The sequence below is a fragment of the Notothenia rossii genome (genome assembly GCF_949606895.1).
Source record: "Notothenia rossii genome assembly, chromosome: 4".
Classification (NCBI taxonomy): Eukaryota; Metazoa; Chordata; class Actinopteri; order Perciformes; family Nototheniidae; genus Notothenia; species Notothenia rossii.
The window spans coordinates 93,910,932-93,929,806 of NC_136902.1; the positions used below are offsets into that span (position 1 = coordinate 93,910,932).

At 43.2% G+C, this 18,875-nt stretch overlaps 2 protein-coding genes and 1 long non-coding RNA gene across 4 annotated transcripts in view; all 3 read left to right on the top strand.

Moving 5' to 3' along the window:
* Window positions 1–18,875, top strand: part of LOC307037555 (uncharacterized protein) — a 44,944-nt gene that overhangs the window by 22,848 nt on the left and 3,221 nt on the right. The gene's annotated exons all lie outside the window — the stretch shown is intronic.
* Window positions 4,386–7,770, top strand: LOC307037590. 2 transcript variants are annotated; one of them, XR_013807717.1, is made up of 4 exons: window positions 4,386–4,525; window positions 5,237–5,269; window positions 6,143–6,234; window positions 6,447–7,664. It is a non-coding gene; the product is annotated as an uncharacterized lncRNA (long non-coding RNA). The 2 variants fall into 2 exon arrangements; XR_013807716.1 differs by lacking the exons at window positions 6,143–6,234; window positions 6,447–7,664 and adding an exon at window positions 7,712–7,770.
* Window positions 16,845–18,875, top strand: part of LOC307037545 (uncharacterized protein) — a 42,161-nt gene continuing 40,130 nt past the window's right edge. The window contains exon 1 of the mRNA XM_079678534.1: window positions 16,845–17,237. The gene's annotated coding sequence lies outside the window, so the exon portion shown is untranslated. The remainder of the gene's footprint in view (window positions 17,238–18,875) is intronic.

Genomic DNA, 18,875 nt, shown 5'->3' on the forward strand with positions numbered 1-18,875 from the left:
ATCAAAACCTTGCTTTAGTAAAGTGTATCAGTGAAATGCAGTTAAAGTAAAATAATTGATTGTGCCCCCTAAGGTTAATAATACTAACAGAATAGTGCAGCATCTCCAGCTAGCTAGCTAGCATTACATATATCACATATTTATTATGTTATTAAAAACGTACGCCCCCAGGCCCTTATTGGGTTTGACGTTTGTGTTGTTTAATATTTGAGTGAATTAAAAAACAATACTTACTTTAAAGTACTTTCCTCTGAGTCGACGGACGTCAAAACTCACTGGACACCGGCGCAATGAATTCTGGGATACGCTGAAGGATCCATCAGCTGTGTCGTCTGACTCCGGGAGATGAAGGTCGCTTTGGTTGAACGCGTTTGGAGGAGACTTCAAATGGAGCAGCCATGTTTCTCCAGATGTGTGGATTACTCTAACTAGATTTTACTGCATAATCAATACTTTTACTTTAACTACATTTTTCTGATACTTTAAGGTTTCAATGCAGGACTTTTCCCTCCTCTGTTGTTACCTTTCACTCAAATACTGAACTACACATTCAAGGTATTAGTGATTCAGTATTTATGTTTTCTGATACTTTATATTTAGTTCCAGTAATATTTATATGTTCTGTCCAGTTCAAACCATGTATTTCCAGATGTGTTGGTAACTTTTACTTCAACTATTTACTGCTCAATTAATACTTTTACATGAAAGTTTTAAATGCAGGACTTGTACCTGCATGTTGTCTTTTCACAGTGAGGTATTAGTACTTTTATAGCTGTAAAACATCGACTATTTGTTGTTCAAATCCAATAATAATGAATAAAAACAGCAGGTTTGTCTTTTAAATCTATGACTGACACCTTTCTTATCTACAATGTGTACAGTGACTCTAAAAAGAGCTAAGCTTCAGGCGCTTATCATCATACATGGTTAAAAAAAAACACAAGCATCCGCATTTTATGCAAAAAGTATTTGAAGTGGTAAAGAAAACAGCTAGATAAAGATCCATCCATCCATCCATCTTCTCCCGCTTATCCGTGGTCGGGTCGCGGAGGTAGCAGTTCCAGCAGAGAGCCCCAAACTTTCTTTTCCCTGGCCACATCAACCAGCTCTGACTGGGGGATCCCAAGGCGCTCCCAGGCCAGAGAAGAGATATAATCCCTCCATCTGGTTCTAGGTCTACCCCTTGGTCTCTTCCCAGCTGGACGTGCCTGGAACACCTCCCTAGGGAGGCGCCCAGGTGGCATCCTAACTAGGTGCCCGAACCACCTCAACTGGCTCCTTTCGACGCGAAGGAGGAGCGGTTCAACTCCGAGTCCCTCCCGGATGACCGAACTTCTCACCTTATCCCTAAGGGAGACACCAGCCACCCTGCGGAGAAAACCCATCTCGGCCGCTTGTACCCGCGATCTCGTTCTTTCGGTCATGACCCATCCTTCATGACCATAGGTGAGGGTAGGAACGAAAATGGCCCGGTAGACAGAGAGCTTTGCCTTTTGGCTCAGCTCCCTTTTCGTCACAACGGTGCGGTAAAGAGACTGCAGTACCGCTCCCGCTGCTCCGATTCTCCGACCCATCTCACGCTCCATTGTTCCCTCACTCGAGAACAAGACCCCGAGATACTTGAACTCCTTCACTTGGGGTAAGGACTCATTCCCTACTTGGAGTGGACAGTCCATCGGTTTCCTGCTGAGAACCATGGCCTCAGATTTGGAGGTGCTGATCCTCATCCCAGCCGCTTCACACTCGGTTGCGAACCGATCCAGTGAGTGCTGAAGGTCGCAGACCGATGAAGCCATCAGAACCACATCATCTGCAAAAAGCAGTGGTGCAATCCTTAGTCCACCGAACTGCAGACCCCCTCCCCCACGACTACGCCTCGAAATCCGATCCATGTATATTACAAACAGGATTGGTGACAAAGCGCAGCCCTGGCGGAGGCCAACCCTCACCTGAAATGGGTCCGACTTACTGCCGAGGACCCGGACACAGCTCTCGCTTTGGGAGTACAGAGATTGGATGGCCCTGAGTAGAGACCCCCTCACCCCATACTCCCGCAGCACCTCCCACAGTGACTCCCTTGGAACCCGGTCATATGCCTTCTCCAAGTCTACAAAACACATGTAGACTGGATAAGCATACTCCCAGGCACCCTCCAGGATCCTTGCGAGAGTAAAAAGCTGATCCGTCGTTCCACGACCAGGACGGAATCCGCATTGTTCCTCCTCAATCTGAGGTTCGACAATCGGCCTGACCCTCCTTTCGAGTACCTTAGAGTAAACTTTCCCGGGGAGGCTGAGTAGTGTGATGCCTCGGTAATTGGCACACACCCTCTGATCCCCCTTTTTGAAAAGGGGAACCACCACTCCGGTCTGCCACTCCTTCGGTACTGTTTCCGACTTCCACGCAACGTTGATGAGACGTGTCAACCATGACAGTCCCTCAACACCCAGAGCCTTCAGCATTTCTGGGCGGATCTCATCCACCCCCGGGGCTTTGCCACTGTGAAGTTGTTTGACGACCTCAGTGACCTCCCCCCGGGAGATTGGTGTCGATCCCCCTTCATACTCCAGCTCTGCCTCTAACATAGAGGGCGGAGTTGTCGGGTTCAGGAGTTCCTCAAAGTGCTCCTTCCAACGCCCTAACACTCCATCAGTTGAGGTCAACAACGTCCCATCCTTACTGTACACAGCTTGGATGGTTCCCTGCTTCCCCCTCCTGAGGTGTCGGACAGTTTTCCAGAACAACTTTGGTGCCGCCCGAAAGTCTTTTTCCATGTCTTCTCCGAACTTCTCCCACACCCGCTGCTTTGCCTCGGCCACGGCTGAGGCTGCTGCCCTTCGGGCCTGTCGGTACCTTGCAACTGCCTCGGGAGTCCCCCGGGATAACAAATCCCTGAAGGCCTCCTTCTTCAGTCGGACGGCTTCCCTGACCACCGGTGTCCACCAGGAGGTTCGAGGGTTACCGCCCCTTGAGGCACCTAGGACCTTGAGACCACAGCTCCCCGCCGCGGCTTCGGCAATAGAGGCTTTGAACACCGACCACTCTGGTTCAATGTCCCCAACCTCCACAGGAATGCCCGAAAAGCTCCGCCGGAGGTGTGAGTTGAAGGCCTCCTGAACTTGGGCCTCCTCCAGACGTTCCCAGTTCACCCGAACTACACGTTTGGGCTTACCAGGTCTATCCAAAGGCTTCCCCCGCCACTCGACCCAACTCACCACCAGATGGTGATCAGTTGACAACTCCGCCCCTCTCTTTACCCGAGTGTCCAAAACATACGGCCTCAGGTCCGATGATACGATAACCAAATCGATCATGGACCTTCTGCCTAGGGTGCTCTGGTACCACGTACACTTATGAGCATCCTTATGTTCGAACATGGTGTTTGTTATGGCCAATCCATGACTAGCACAGAAGTCCAGTAACAAACCACCACTCCGGTTCAGATCAGGGGGGCCGTTCCTCCCAATCACTCCCCTCCAAGTGTCTCCATCATTGCCCACATGTGCGTTGAAGTCTCCCAGCAAGATTAAAGAGTCCCCTTCAGGAGCCCCATACAGGACTCTTTCCAGGGTCTCCAAGAAGGCCGTATACTCTGAACTGCTGTTGGGTGCATAAGCACACACAACAGTCAGAGTTTTCCCCCCCATAACCCGCAGGCGTAGGGAGGCAACCCTCTCGTCCACTGGGGTAGACTCCAACAACGAAGCACCCAACCGGGGACTTGTGAGTATCCCCACACCCGCCCGGCGCCTCACACCTTGAGCAACTCCGGAGAAGAATAGAGTCCAACCCCTATCCAGAAGTAAGGTTCCAGAGCCGACGCTGTGCGTAGAGGTGAGCCCAACCAGATCCAACTGGTAACGCTCCACCTCCCGCACAAGCTCCGACTCCTTCCCCCCCAGAGAGGTGACGTTCCACGTCCCCAAAGCCAGCTTCTGTCGCCCGGGTCTGGTCCGTCGAGACCCTCTGCCTTCACTGCCACCCTTCTGGCAGCGCACCCGACCCCATTGCTGTTTCCCGTAGGTGGTGGGCCCGCGGGACGGAGAAGCGGAGGTGTTGCCCACGTTGCCTTTTCGGGCTGTGCCCGGCCGGGCTCCGTGGCAAGCCCGGCCACCAGACGCTCGCCGACGAGTCCTCCTTCTGGGCCTGGCTCCAGAAGGGGACCCCGGGCTTCCTCCGGGCCGGGTATCCTCACTTCGTGTGTCGTCTTTCATGAGGTCTTTTGAACCAATCTTAGTCTGGCCCCTTGCCTGAGACCAATTTGCCATGGGAGACCCTACCAGGAACACAAGGTTCCAGACAACACAGCCCCCAGGTTCATCAGGGCACACAAACCTCTCTACCACGGTAAGGTGCTGGTTCTTCAGAGAGGCTAGATAAAGATATTACATTTAATCTGTGCTTTACAGGATGAGCGACATGTTTCTTTGATGAGATGTTCCACACCCTTACAGGAACTCGTTTGGTCTGCGTGTCAGAGGCGTTTACCCGCAGTTTCTGCATTCCAACCAAATGAAGCGTAACGGTAAAAACGTGACAACAATTACCAACAACATGAACCTGGCCTTAAAAACAAAAACAAAATGTGTTATCTGCCTGCCTATGTATACATTATACAGTATGCAGTATTTGATCCACATGGTTTCATTTATCAGCCTCATTGCTGTGATGTCTGAGAGTAATCTACGTGGATTTAATAGTACCGCATAGTTTAGCAAATAAAAGTGATCGATCTCCCAGCTAGCGCTGTTTGTGTAGTAGGCTATTTTGTAACGTAACGTTAAGTAATTCACTATATGTAATCATGCACTGTACTTAAGTACAACATTGAGTGACTTTTACCTTACTTAACTATTTAAATAATTTGCTACTTTGTTTTTCTACCCCACTACAATTCAAAGGTTAATAGTGAACTTGCATCACCTATTTAACTCTTACAGTCTCTGCAGGTTCATTGTACTGCACAAGTACTGTTGCAGCTGCTAGCCAGCAATAAACTAGATTTGATTTAGAATTAATTTAGGTTTTCTTGACCTTAATGTAAAACTGTTACTTAAACATGATTAATAGTTGCATTATTGATTAACACATTTGGCTCAAGTGTGCAGTATTACATATGAAATAGCTTGTGCACATTATTGACAGTTAAGGCTAAATACAGGGAGTTGTATCTGCTGTTCAACACATCTTACAGAAATAAAAAGATGGAAGACTAACATCTTGCTTCCTCTTATAGACAAGAAGAACACAAAGACTCTGCGCTTGATGGGTGAGTAAAGACAATCTGAAATGAACAAGAGCACATCACTAGACTGTGGTTAACTGTTTTAAAAGATGAAGAAAATGTGCTGCTCAGTTTCCAGACTCATTTCACTCAGTTCTCGTTGGGTTTACAATCGGGGTTAAAACATTATCATTAGCTCATGTTCTTCATTTCTTTATTCAAGGTCTGAAACCACAGCCAATGTTTTGGCCTTCGACAAGTTTTCATATCAAAATACATGTTATTCTACACCTTCTTTTGGATTTGGGAACACCTTCAGCAGTTTAGAATATAAAACAAATATTCATTGTATTAAAACAAATCACTATAAACATCTGACCTAAAGAAGTATATCAGAATTAGCTTTGCTTCAAACACACTTGGACAAAAACACACGTGTAAAATGTAATTCAGACTTTCTTCCACATGTTTCATCCATTGATGGTATGATATGTTATTAGTTCATATGGATACAGCTACAATATGCTGCTTCTTCTTTCATTTGAAACTTTGTTCCACTGGTTCATACTCATACTGGTTCCTATTTCAGAATGTGCAATTAGGATTTTTCTTACATACTTTATACATCATGGCTGCTGTTGAACTTCACAATTCAGCATTTCATTTTATCCTTGTGTTTTTCTAAATATTTCAAATATGATCTATTCACATTTAAAGCCATCATAATAAATAATAATAATAATAAATATTCCTATCAACAAGTGACTGATTTTGCCTAAATACCCAATTAAACAAAGCCTTTCTATCCCACATTATAAGATCATTCCACTTTAGTGCTACAGCATTTTCAGACAACAAGCCATTGTGGATTGTATGTATTGCCCATTGGTGTTACAGTGTTCTCTCCATGCACCACAGAACCAGAACCACATGGACCCAAGACCAGAGTCATCAGAGGCAGTGCAGCTCAGGATTCTTTAAGGAGCCTTCAATGCTTCATCTAATTGAATGTAAGCAACCAATTTGCATCAGACACCGTGACACTATGAGTAGATTTAATGTTGTTTTATAACCTGGAAACTGCGTTCATGGTTTTTTATACCTTGTAGCATAGTTTCCACTTCTCTCATAAGCTCATGTCTGTGTGTGTTAAGGCAAACATATCAATATTGTTTCTCAACATGTTGTTGCTCTATTATGATATGTATCATCTTGTTTACAGCAACTTCTGATTGGAGAGAGTCCTCAGCCCCCAGAAGACTTCATCTCTACTGTGGTCGGATCAAGAATTGGCACCAGGGTGGAGGGAGGTGTCAGGAAGGCAAGGCCCTCATCCTCTAAATGGCCTGGCACACTTTCAGAACCTTCACCTTGATTGGTGGAGCCTTTCTAAGGTTTAGTGGCCGTTCCAAACGTTTGTGACAGACATTCAGAAAAAAACACTACAACATAAAAACCAAGGTATTAATGATTTCATAAAATACAGAGACAGCATACTATTGGTTCATGACATTTAGGGTGAGATTTTAATTGTTCATTTCAAATATACATATGTGCCGTGCATGAAATGCAGAGTAAAACTGTTTGTTTTATGCTTGCTTTTGTCTTGTTCTGGTTTGACTGCTATTATTTAATTAAGATGAAAAGTTGCTGTTTTTTTTCTCTTCACGTGTTGTTTGATTTATTTAATTGATTACATTTCATTTAGCTGAGGCTTTTATCCAGAGCGACTCACAATAAGTGCATTCGGCCAGGAAAACACAACCTTGAAGAAAACAGAATCATATAAGTTCATCATGTTTCATAGAGCCAAACATTTCAAGAGCTACTCAACTGGCTTTAGATAAGCCAGTCCTTTATTAGTATATAAGTGCTTTGTTAGTAACTCTATCTCTGGAAGTGGAGTCCAAAGAGATGAGTAGTTTCTGTATTTTAGATTTTTTGTTCTTCAGATTGTTATTTTCTTTAGTAATTGATGTGAAATGTTTCTATATGTTGTTTGTTTTTAACTTATTCACTTGAGTAATGTTTTTAATATTTATTACAACATTTGTATCAATAGTTTCTGTTTACTTGTTCTTTCACAAAAATTACTTTATTTTTGTTCACCTTTTCACTTTGTGTTTTTACTGAATATAATTTGTTAGGAATTGATTTGAAACGTTTTATAGTTTTTTTTCCCATGTTCTGGTTTTTGAAAATAAAATTTGCCAAATGTTTCTATTTCACCAGTTCTTTTTGCATTTTCAACTTTTCCTACGAATAACATTCTACATTCAAAGCCTTACATCTTTAACATTATTTATACATTTGGAGTTTCATGCTACTTTTTAACTTAATATTCATTCATATGGAAACCATTCAGTCATCCAAATAGTCCTGATTATTCACTTTCTTCTTACACGTTATATTTCAGCATAAAGCATTCCCACTAGCAATTTCTTCAGGAATTGCATTCTCTAGTTGTCTTATGACATTTGACTTCAGGTGTCATCAACTGGAATCTCTTAACAGAGGGACACCAAAGGGAATTCAGGAAGGCCTACCAAATGTCCAGGTGCTTTCACTGTGATGACCATTATAAGGCCGTCGGCACAGGCTACCGGGGAAGTGGACGGAGAGGAATCTAGCAGGGTTTTTACTCCGAAGAGGGCTTCCCGGGGTACTGCAGCTGGAGCTGTTGTCTGGTGGCTGAGGGAGCAGCAGACCCTCACCCCAGTGAAGAATCCTCATTGTGCCCAATGAATAAAATGTGATTCTGCACTGAAATGCCTCTTGGTCAAACTGCATGTTTATCTTTGGCAGCCAGGTGCATGAACACACTCACACTTGTTTTTGAGTAATCAAGCAGCTCTTCAGAGACACATTTCATTTGATTTATTTCGAACCTGTAATACAATAAAAAATAAATAAAGAATACATTTAAATGAAATTAAACAAGATAATTATGATACTGTAGAAACATAAGCAGTATCAAATTGATTAACTAAATATTATTGACTTACAAATGATATATAAACAAATGACCTGATTACACATCCAAGGCGTGGGAAGAAGTTTACCACCCCTTCTTCCAAAAACTAAATTAACATTTTGTATGTCTACATACAATATACATTTACAATTATAAATACTGTAGATGATATCATTCTTACTACTATATATATATATTTATAAAACGGACAAGTCAAATCAAGCAATCTGATTGGTTCTTAGCCGTGATATACTGAGCGTATACCAAGGGTAGAATTGTAAGTTACTTTTCACAACAAGTCAGTATCCCTCCGCGCATGAGAAACACAGTATACAGTTCAAACTGGAACAAGAAAGCAGCGGAGAAGTAACGGGCAGAAAGCCTCCTTTTTCCGCTTCGCGTCGGGCTGAACCACGCCCCTTAGCTGTGACATGATGAGCATATACCACGGCCTGTCGTGAGCTATTGCTTAAAGAGCTTACGAAATGAAGGACAACACTGTTCTTATTAGGATAATATATACTATTATTAATGGGAAATCATTTGTCATGAATGACAATATACTCGCTGTATTTATAAATTGTGATTTATTACAACTTTCCATGCTGGCTTCCGATGTTACACGACCGCTCCGGACCAAACAGCTTTCTCGCCGGTTAGTGACGTCACGCACGTCACGAGTGGAACACTTTTTGAATAATACACTACCTATATGGCTGATGTCGGACTCTGGAGACAGAATCGAGTGACAGTGAGTCGTCAATAGACTCGGTGCACTTTCAAGTAGAGGAGGATTTTATTGAAGAGGATACCGGTGTGGTGGAATCAGATCATGCGGGCGAGTCTAACGTGGTGGAACCATACCAGTTTGAGCCACGGTATTCAAGTAGCGGTAGAGATACAGACGGGAGCGAAAATGGGGACGATGATCCTGGATTTGGCGGAGATCCGGTGCGGCAACAGAACACAGACTGGTATACATTTGACTATAATTCATAGAGATTCTCAATAAATAGTAAATAAATAATAATACATAGCAGGCACATTGGCATCATCATACATGGTTCAAGAAACACCACAAACATCAGCTTTTTATGCACAAATGATCAAATGATGAAGAAAAAAGATGAACTCAACCGACAACAATCAAGTCTCAAAATAAAGCAACTAAAGATGAACATCTAAAAAGTTATAAATGCAACTCATAAAAAACTAGAAATGGAGTTTTTTCTTTGTTCTACTTTCCAGCAGAAAGCTGCGTCTCTTTTATATGCAGGACATGTGATGAGTGTGATTTGAAGAAACTGAGCTGCAGGTTGAACATCCTCATATGTGGAGAATACACAATAACATCAGAACAAATGATTACACATCGTCTTTTACACCAAACATAGTTTAAAAACCAGTCAAAAGCCTCAAGAGCTGCAAAGTCTTTCTGCAGAACTGTCAACTAAAGATTCAAAGGCATCATTTTCTTATTCCAAAAGTATATCAGTCAATTGACTTTACATGAAAAGAACAAGTCATCAAATCATGCATTGCTTTATTTGCCATGCTTTGTATACAGAGGAGAGAGAGAGCTGCTGTAGCTAACATTGAACAGCAGGGGGGGCTCTTTCCTCCATTTGAAACCAGAGCAACAATTGAGGATCTGTGTTCGTCTGGAGCTCCACAAACTCTCTCAATGATATTCATGCTGGTAACGACGAGTCTCCTCATCCAACATCTCTTCCTAACAATCACTCACTTTGTTTTTCTTCTTCTTCTTCTTCATCTCTTTGGTAACCAGCTGGAGGAGCATGCACGTTAGCAAGGCAAACAGTCATCGCGGAACTTCGCTGATATTGTGAGGAGTGACTTTGGCTCACAAAGGACTCACCGATGTCTTCTTCTGGGGTGTCTCTCCAGAGGAACCTGTGCAGGTGGACTTTGCGCTCTTTTATCCAGACTGAGTAGTACATCTTTCGGATGTCTCCTAGGACTGCATGCTCTCCGGCCCTGAATCGGAGTATGACCGATCTGATAGGGTTCAGCACATCTGTCCCCTTAAGCAGAAGGTCGTTCATGCTGACCCTCCTGAACTGTTGACTGCTGTTCCAGACCAGTCTCACTGGTGTCGTCACTGAGTGGGTCTTCGGCGTGACCATGTGGCTCACGTACCACACTGGTCCTCTCCAGCCGCCTATCATCTCCATGGTGAGTTTTACTGCTGCGCCTCTTTCCACCATCTCGTGAATCTGACTTTGTAGGCGGACTGCCACTCAGTTTCCTTCCTGAGCTGCTTCTCTGTTTTCAGGAAGGTGGCCTCTACTCCTCTTCTGTTGTTTGGAAGTGAGGCTGGGTCCTCGGTCCATGGGTAAGATGCGTCCCAGTGCGGAGTCAGGCAGTGTTCATCTTTGGCCATGTAGGACAGCCCCTCTTTAATCACTTCCAGCTCCCTTTCTTCTGCCAGGGTCATTTCCTTTCCTGCTGGCTGGCATGTCCCGCAGCGACACCCACCACACCTGGGTTCACAGGCTGCACCGATGCTGTCCCACTTCCACCACTCGAGAACTTCTCTCCTTGTTGCAGTTGTGTCCCTGGTCCCCGCCTTTACTTCCTGAGTCAGACTATTGGTCTCTTCTTCCCTCAGGATCTCAGCATTCTCGACTACTTCTCTGTACTCCACAGCAGCTGTCCTCATCGAGCGAGCGAAGTGCGTCTCGGACAGGTGCATAGTCACTTTTACATTCTCGAACAGACTGGGATGTGCTCCGCCCACAGTTTTACCCAGGGGGCCCTCCCAGAAGACGAGGTCTCCAACTATCCTCAGTCTCTGTGACTGATGAGAAATTCAACATGGTCTGGTCTCTTCAGTTCGTCCGTTGCAACCTCTGGAAAGAACCTCTTTAGCTGTTCAGGTCTGACGCTCCGATGCACTTTAGCGATCTCCTCTAGGCCATAACAAACCAGCTTGTGAGCCCTCACAGTACCTTTGGGGGTCTTGACTCTTACTCGCAGGAGATACCTCTTCGTCTTGACTGTTGCGGTCATTCCTCCAACTCCATGCACGACCAGAGTGACTTCTTCTCTGCTCAGACCGAGACTGTCAGCCGCTACATGAGTGATGTAGTTGGTGTCTGATGTGAGGTCAATCAGAGCTCCGATCTTCTGCCCCGCGTTGGCAGTGACTTCCAACAGCATCATGATGACAGGGTGCTCGGTCGGTCTATTCTTCTCCAGAAGTCCACCTTCATCCTTCCTAGCGCTCCTTGTCACTGAAGTCTTGTTGCTGTTACTGAAAGCTTTCTTGATCTCCGCCGCCGCCTCTGGGGAACATTTGGACAAGGCTAGCTTTTGTTCTTCTGTTAGCTCCCTTACCCTCTCGCTGCCTTTTCAAAGTTTCCCCTTTGGCAGCTGTTCCCATTTTGGACAGAGGAGGTAGTGGTGGTCAGAGGAGGTCCCCTCTTGACAGTCTTCCCTGTTGCAGAGGGACTTGTCTTCTACCACGTCGTGACATCCAAGACAAACGCGGCATGCTCCTACCTTCTTCACAGCAGTCTTTCTCTCAGCCAAGCCAAACCCCTTGAACTTCTTGCAGAATAATAACTTGTTATGGTGTTTCTCCTCTCCACACACGACGCGCTCACCTTCTGGAGTGTCCCTTCTGGTGGCTTTTGTGTAGGCATACTTTCTCTCCAACCTTTTTTGCGGCTTTTCCATTTTCTCAGATTTCGCTGTTATTTTCAGTTGTTCCAAGCTCTCTAGAATTTCTTCTTGCTCCTTCAGGAACTTCAGAAGTGCATTGAAATGGTTGACTCCCAGTCCTTTTTCCAGCGGTGAAACTCCCTCATACTGCCTGTGAAGCTGACCGTTGAGCGGCCCAACCAAGCAAGGAGGCAGAGGCAGAACGTCCAAAATACAACCCAGTGTGGGCATTTATTACTCACGGGCACATGACACAGCCTCAACCTCGCTGTTCACGTGAGCACAGTCACCAGGATCTCACACACACTAGCAAAACAAAAGAAAAATATATATATAGCCTTGCGTATTCACATTCTCCCTCCGCTCTGTTTCTGAAGGGCTTAGCTCTGCCCCCCCCCCCACACACACGCGAATGCACACACTCACAATCAGAGACAAAAGCGGAGGAAAGGAGGAGAACAACAGCTCTGCAGTCTGCCTGTTTGTGTCCCCCTCCAGTTTCAAATTAGTTTATTATAATTTTTTAACCTCAAGCCGTTATCGTCACAGCCTGCCCAGGTGGACGCGCGCGAACACGACAACGAACGTAGCGTGCGCATTCTAAAAATAGCTCACAGATGGTGAGCAGGTACCGCGGTTTTGAACTAAAGTATTGAATTTGACAGAAAACAGCAATGAAGCGCCAGCAGAAGAATAGTCGAATGAGTTGGGTGAAAACAAAGACAGGAGATGTGAGTTGGTTTATTCAGTAAATTAGCTCAGGAAAATTGGATGTTCTGTCTACACCTGTTGATGTGAGGCTAATGCTGGCTAGCTACTGCTTCGTCTTTGCTATGCTAACGCTAGCTTATTTGGCTAGATAGCGCCGAAATATTACCTTGTTACTCACGTGATCCGACCACGTTAGCTAGTCTCAGGGCCTTCCCTTTCCGCCGACCGTTGCGACCACGGGGTTTCCTTGTCCGGTCGTCAGCTCGACTCGCGGACCGGCGTTTCTCGGTGCTTCGAGAGCTCTGCTAGCTTCGACTCGCGGACCGGCGTTCCTCGGTCCTTGCTAGCTTTGCTAGCCTCGGGCCTTCACTTCCTGCCGATCGTTTCGACCGCGGGCTATCCTGCTCGTCTGGTTGTCACTGTAGTCTACCTTCCTTGCTGTCTCTCGCCATCGGTTGAAACCTTTATCCCTCCCGATGCGGTAGTTAGTTGTCTATCCCCCGACAGTATGGGTGAAATCAAGATGGACGGAAACATCTCCTAGTTTTTATGATTTAATCAAATCCAAATAGGTTGTTAACCTTAGAAGAAAAAGGACAACAACAATTAGGATCACGCATATCCCATACAACTTAAATCACATTCAATATAATAATCACACTTACTAGTGGCCACTCCTGATTCCTCAATCTCAATGACGTTCATTTATTTATCCCCTCTTTTTATAACATATCAATAAACCCTGCGAATCTCCACCCAGATTTAAAGTCACACTCACATAAACTGAACCCCATTAATTTAACCCTCATACACTCAGCACAAACCATGAGTTTACAGCACACTGAGCTTTAATTACAAGCCAAGCCAACATATAAACTCAACCAATGAACTTAATTGGGATCCGAACCACTTGAAATATCTGGGAGTAAGCATCTCTAAAGATTCAAAGGAATGTTATACACTACATTTCAACCCTCTAAATCAGAAAATAAAAGAAGATATAAATAGATGGAACTTAATCCCAGTGCTGAGCTTTGAATCTCTAATATAATCAGTGAAAATGAGCATCCTACCTATGCTCCTATACCTTTTCCAGAATTTAGCAATTGAAATCATAGACAAGGATTTTAATGAATGGGATAAAATCCTATCAAGGTTCATTTGGCAAGGGAAGAAACCAAGGATTAGATTCTGTACTCTTCAACTAGCAAAAAACAAGGGAGGTCGAGTATCGCTCCCCTGGTTGAAGAATCTCTAGCTCAGGCACCGACAGAATGTTTGGTTGGAAGATGCTTAGCAGGTACCTTTTCAGCCGTGCTCAGTCACCACATCATCTAGGGCAGTGATTCTCAAACTTTTTTCAATAATGTTCCCCCTTTGAAAAAGAATTCAGCCAAGTACCCCCTGATCAGCGCAAAAACTATTTGTTAGGGGAAAACGCCTATATAAAGACGTACAGTACAGCGCTGCACCATCAGTGTCTGATTTATTAAAACAACAACATTGTAACTGAGAAACACTGAAATGCTACATTTCATTGCCAACCCATTTTAATATCATGCAATAACACTAAGATGACATTAGTTGCATTGAACTGATCTTTTTAATAAGTTGTTCTTACAATTTAGTGAGAAACATGGGCTTGAGCTTCACTGAGGACCTTTGTCATTCTGACAGGGAGGCTACTTCGTGTTTTGAAATATGTGTAACTCTAGTCTATTAATATAAAACCTGCTCAAACTTTGTTACTTTTCCAAAAATTGGTATATTTATCTATTTACATTTTTTTTCATTATCATAAAATAAATCTCACGTACCCCCTGCAGTACTCCAACGTACCCCTAGGGCTCCGCGTACCCCCATTTGAGAACCACTGATCTAGGGCCCCCCAGCTGCTGGAGGAAATGTGGTTCTCAGCTAACACATCACTACCATTTGTTTTGGGCTTGCCCTTTAATAGTAACTTTTTGACAAAAGATCCATTTAGACATCGAAATAGTACTAAAGGAAAAAATCCCATTAAACTGGGATGAATTTCTATTTGGGCTCGTACATGCAATTCTCACAAACCTCCAAACAAAACAATTATTTGGAATTCTTACTGTTGCAGCAAAAAAAGCAATAACTAGAAAATGGCTCAAAGCGGATATCCCTTCCCTTGACAAATAGTACGACAAAATCCATGAAATATATGTTATGGAAAGAATCACTTTGAGGCTTCAGGAAAACACATTTGAGGAAATATGGAAAAAGTGGAGGATTTACATATCCCAAAGACGACCATCTCTTGTTTTACTCTCTTTACACCGATTGAATGTATATGTATAGGTGTGTATTTATGTGCACATGTGTATATATATATATATATATATATATATGTATATATGTATATACAGTATGTGTGTTGATATGTATGCATATATAGGTGTAAGTGTATATGTGTGAATGTCTGTGTACGTACATGTTTGTGTATGTGTATATATATTATATACATATATATATTTGTGTATTGTGTATGTATGTATGTCGATGTGCTTGTATATGGGTATGTATATGTATATATATATATATAGATATACATTTTTAGTTTGATGGAAGAAATTAAAATCTTTTTTATTGTTTCAGGTTTGAAGAGTGAATATGGATGTTAAATTCACAAATGAGTATGAATAATCTTAAGCAAGAACAGGATCTTGAGCCATGATGCCTGTTTTTAAAGTACAGAAACATTCAGAATGCATGACGATTCCTTCAAAGGTTTTGTAATAGACCCCTAGTACTCTTAACTTGTAAAGTAATAATAATAAATGTGAATGATTGAGCTCATTAGTGGCCTGACTGGTTTAAAAAGTCAATGATGATCATTGTGAAGGAGTGTCCAACCCATATCAATAATATACCAAATTACAAAAATAAAAAATTAGTTTTAAAAATCATGTTTTAATTTTATATAAGGCTCTCGTCATCTCACGCCTAGACTACTGCAACTCCCTCCTGGCTGGTCTACCTGCATGTGCCCTCTGACCTCTGCAGCTCATCCAGAATGCAGCGGCTCGTCTGGTCTTCAACCTTCCTAAATGTTCCCACACCACACCGCTCCTCCGCTCCCTTCACTGGCTTCCAGTAACTGCTAGAATCCACTTCAAGACACTGGTTTGCGTACCATGCTGTGAATGGATCTAGCCCTTCCTACATCCAGGACATGGTTAAACCGTACACCCCAGCACGTGCACTCCGCTCTGCATCAGCCAAACAGCTCGCTGCACCCGCACTGCGAGGGGGACCCAAGTTCCCATCAGCAGAAACACGTGGGTTTGCTATCCTGGCTCCAAAATGGTGGAATGAGCTCCCCATTGAAATCAGGACAGCAGAAAGCTTACACATCTTCTTCAGACTGAAAACTCATCTCTTTGGACTCCACTTCCAGAGATAGAATTACTAACAAAGCACTTATATACTAATAAAGGGCTGGCTGATCTAAAGCCAGTTGAGTAGCACTTGAAATGTTTGGCTCTATGAAACCTGATGAACTTATATGATTCTGTTTTCTTCAAGGTTGTATCTTGTTGGTCGAATGCACTTATTGTAAGTCGCTTTGGATAAAAGCCTCAGCTAAATGAAATGTAATGTAATGTTATAGTAGGCCTACCTTACATGAACCTGTTTGAAACCTTAATGACCCCATGGTGTGATTATTTATATCTTAAAACCTTTAACAACTATAATTAGATGTTCATAAATATCTACATGTATGTATAAATACATGTGTAGCAGTTAGACAAACATAATTAATAGATTATCTCATTAATACCTATTTTATATGTACTAAAAAATAAATAAGTTTACTAAGCCCCCTTTTTGTTTTAATTTATTAATTAGATCAAATGATTTGTGCTGAAAGTCATATACTGTTGTGTCTCAAACGAATAGACTAGGTTATTAATGAATTTGCCTAATAGTTGCTTAAAATGCTACAATAACATTTGCAATTCGTTTTTAATCTGCCATGTATCAACGTCTCTCAGCCACCGTAGTGTCGTGTAGGGGGCGTGTTGTGTAGGGGGCGTGATGTAGCGCAAAGTGTTGTATGCCAAAACCAAAGACGAGCCAAACAAATGGGAAAACAGGGAGCTGCTCTCAGAAAGGTTGAGGCCAGCAAAGAGAGACCGGGCGAGACACTGGATCTGACCTTTATCCCCCAGGAGTGGAGTGCACCAGCTGGGCGTAAGACTGGGCCTAACTCTACGTCCAACGTAAAACCGAAAGTTAAGACCAAACTAAAGTTATGACAAGTGCACCACTTAGACTTAAGCCCTGTATGCGTTGCGCCTGGGTGTAACTTTTACGCCTAGTATGGAGCAGGCGTAAATCCGAAAGACAGAATACTATCCTTAGTAACGTAAAACAGGCAAAAAGGAAAATAGCGATGGCAGTGCGTCTTATTTACATGTTTAACAACGAAAGGGCATTAAGACGAGAAAGAGTCCGTGATCGAACAAAACCACTGGACATCTCTTCGGACAGTGAGCTGATAGAGAGGTTTCGTTCCAGCAGACAAGCCCTTTCAGAAATCATCGGGAGATCTCCCCTGAACTCCAGCACGGATCAGACCGAAACGCTGCGCTCTCCCCAACCTTGCAGGTGCTGATTGCGCTCAGATTTTTCCAAGTCTTAAAAGTGTATAGCTTGCTTTGAATGGAGAATTTTGAGTGTTAAGTTATGTAGACGTGTGTTGCTTGGCAATAATTACTGTTTTGCGTGTATTAACGAGGCGCAGCTACGACCGTCACTAGTCAGGCTTGGTGCACTCGGTCTAAATTCGAATCACTAAGTTGGACGTAGCTAAGCCCGACGTTAGAGTTAAGACCTACTTTTTTACGCCCAGCTGGTGCACTCCACTCCAGGAGCACAGCGACCAGGTGATCACAATCAATGCTACCTTTTAGGCCAAAAAGTGAGGATACTTTAAGGTACACACACACTTCAGGGAGGAGAAAACCAGGGGTTTTGACAAATATCAGGAAATTCAGAGGCAAATAATGAATAATAAGTAATGTCTTGTTGCTTTGTATGTCTGCCCCTGGACTTTGTTGTATGTATAATGTATGATGTTCATGTATGATATTGAATATATAAAAAAGAAAAATAGACTTATGTTAACGCATTGTCAGTAAATGTTTCCCGGACCTCTGAGATACAGTATAAAGACAGGATGCAGGGTGTTACTTGAGCTGCTGCTCTAGCAGTGATAACTGTGAGTTTCTTAGTATGACTATTAGCATAGTGGACGTGTAAACATACTCAAACTCCGTCAAAAGTCTGTCAGCTGTTAATATGCCTGAGAGCTGTTCAGAAACACACGTTGCTTCAGGTGACGCTACATAGGAAAGGAAGGACTCCCCCTCGTTCCCTCTCTCATTGCATTGTTTCATCCCCTTCGAAAACAGTCATATAACTATGGGCTCTGGTTGGACATAAAAGCCTGACTTGAATGCAGCACACTTCCTCTCCAGTTATTCTCACAATATCCAAAAGCTTTACCAAGCGGGGGGTTTAATTTTAAAATTGCTTCATATAGTTCGGCCCCTCACCACAACGATCATTTCAACATTTAGTAACCTACAAAAGCAAAAACTAAATTAGCATTGCAGTCTCTTTTCCGTGTACTCTTTCAAATATGAGTCTGCTCTAGTCAGATAAGATAATGATCCACTATCTTCAAATAAAATTTCAACAGGATTGTACGGTTATGAATGCATAATAAGTTAGTTATGATTTAGTTAAAGTAATATTGGATGATAGTCATTATTTTTGAGTGTTTTGGACTGAAATAAATCACGGCTCAAAATGTACGCGCAAACACCATGAACGGTAACAGCTTTCAAACACAACACAAGGGGTTAAACAAATAGGTTTTAAGATAAACAGTTTATGGAGTGACTCAGCAGTCTGTCTGTGAGACTGTTTCTGTGAAATCATGTGACCAAAGAGAATCCTGCCCCTCCCTCTGGTATTTCTAAACGCTCCCTGCTACCTGCTTCCTCATCTTCAGAGAACAACGACAAAGGTAAGAACACTTTAGAGCAGGAAGCAGGATTTATGTCGGAGTTCTGAGATTCAAGCCAACATTTTGAGAAGAAAGTTTTTATCTCATAATTATGACTGAAAGAAAAAAAGGCTGCATATAGAGAGATATATAGCTATCAAATACAATACTTTATGTACATCAGAATCAAAATGGGGATATTTACAATTGTTACAGCAAAGCGCCAAAGACAG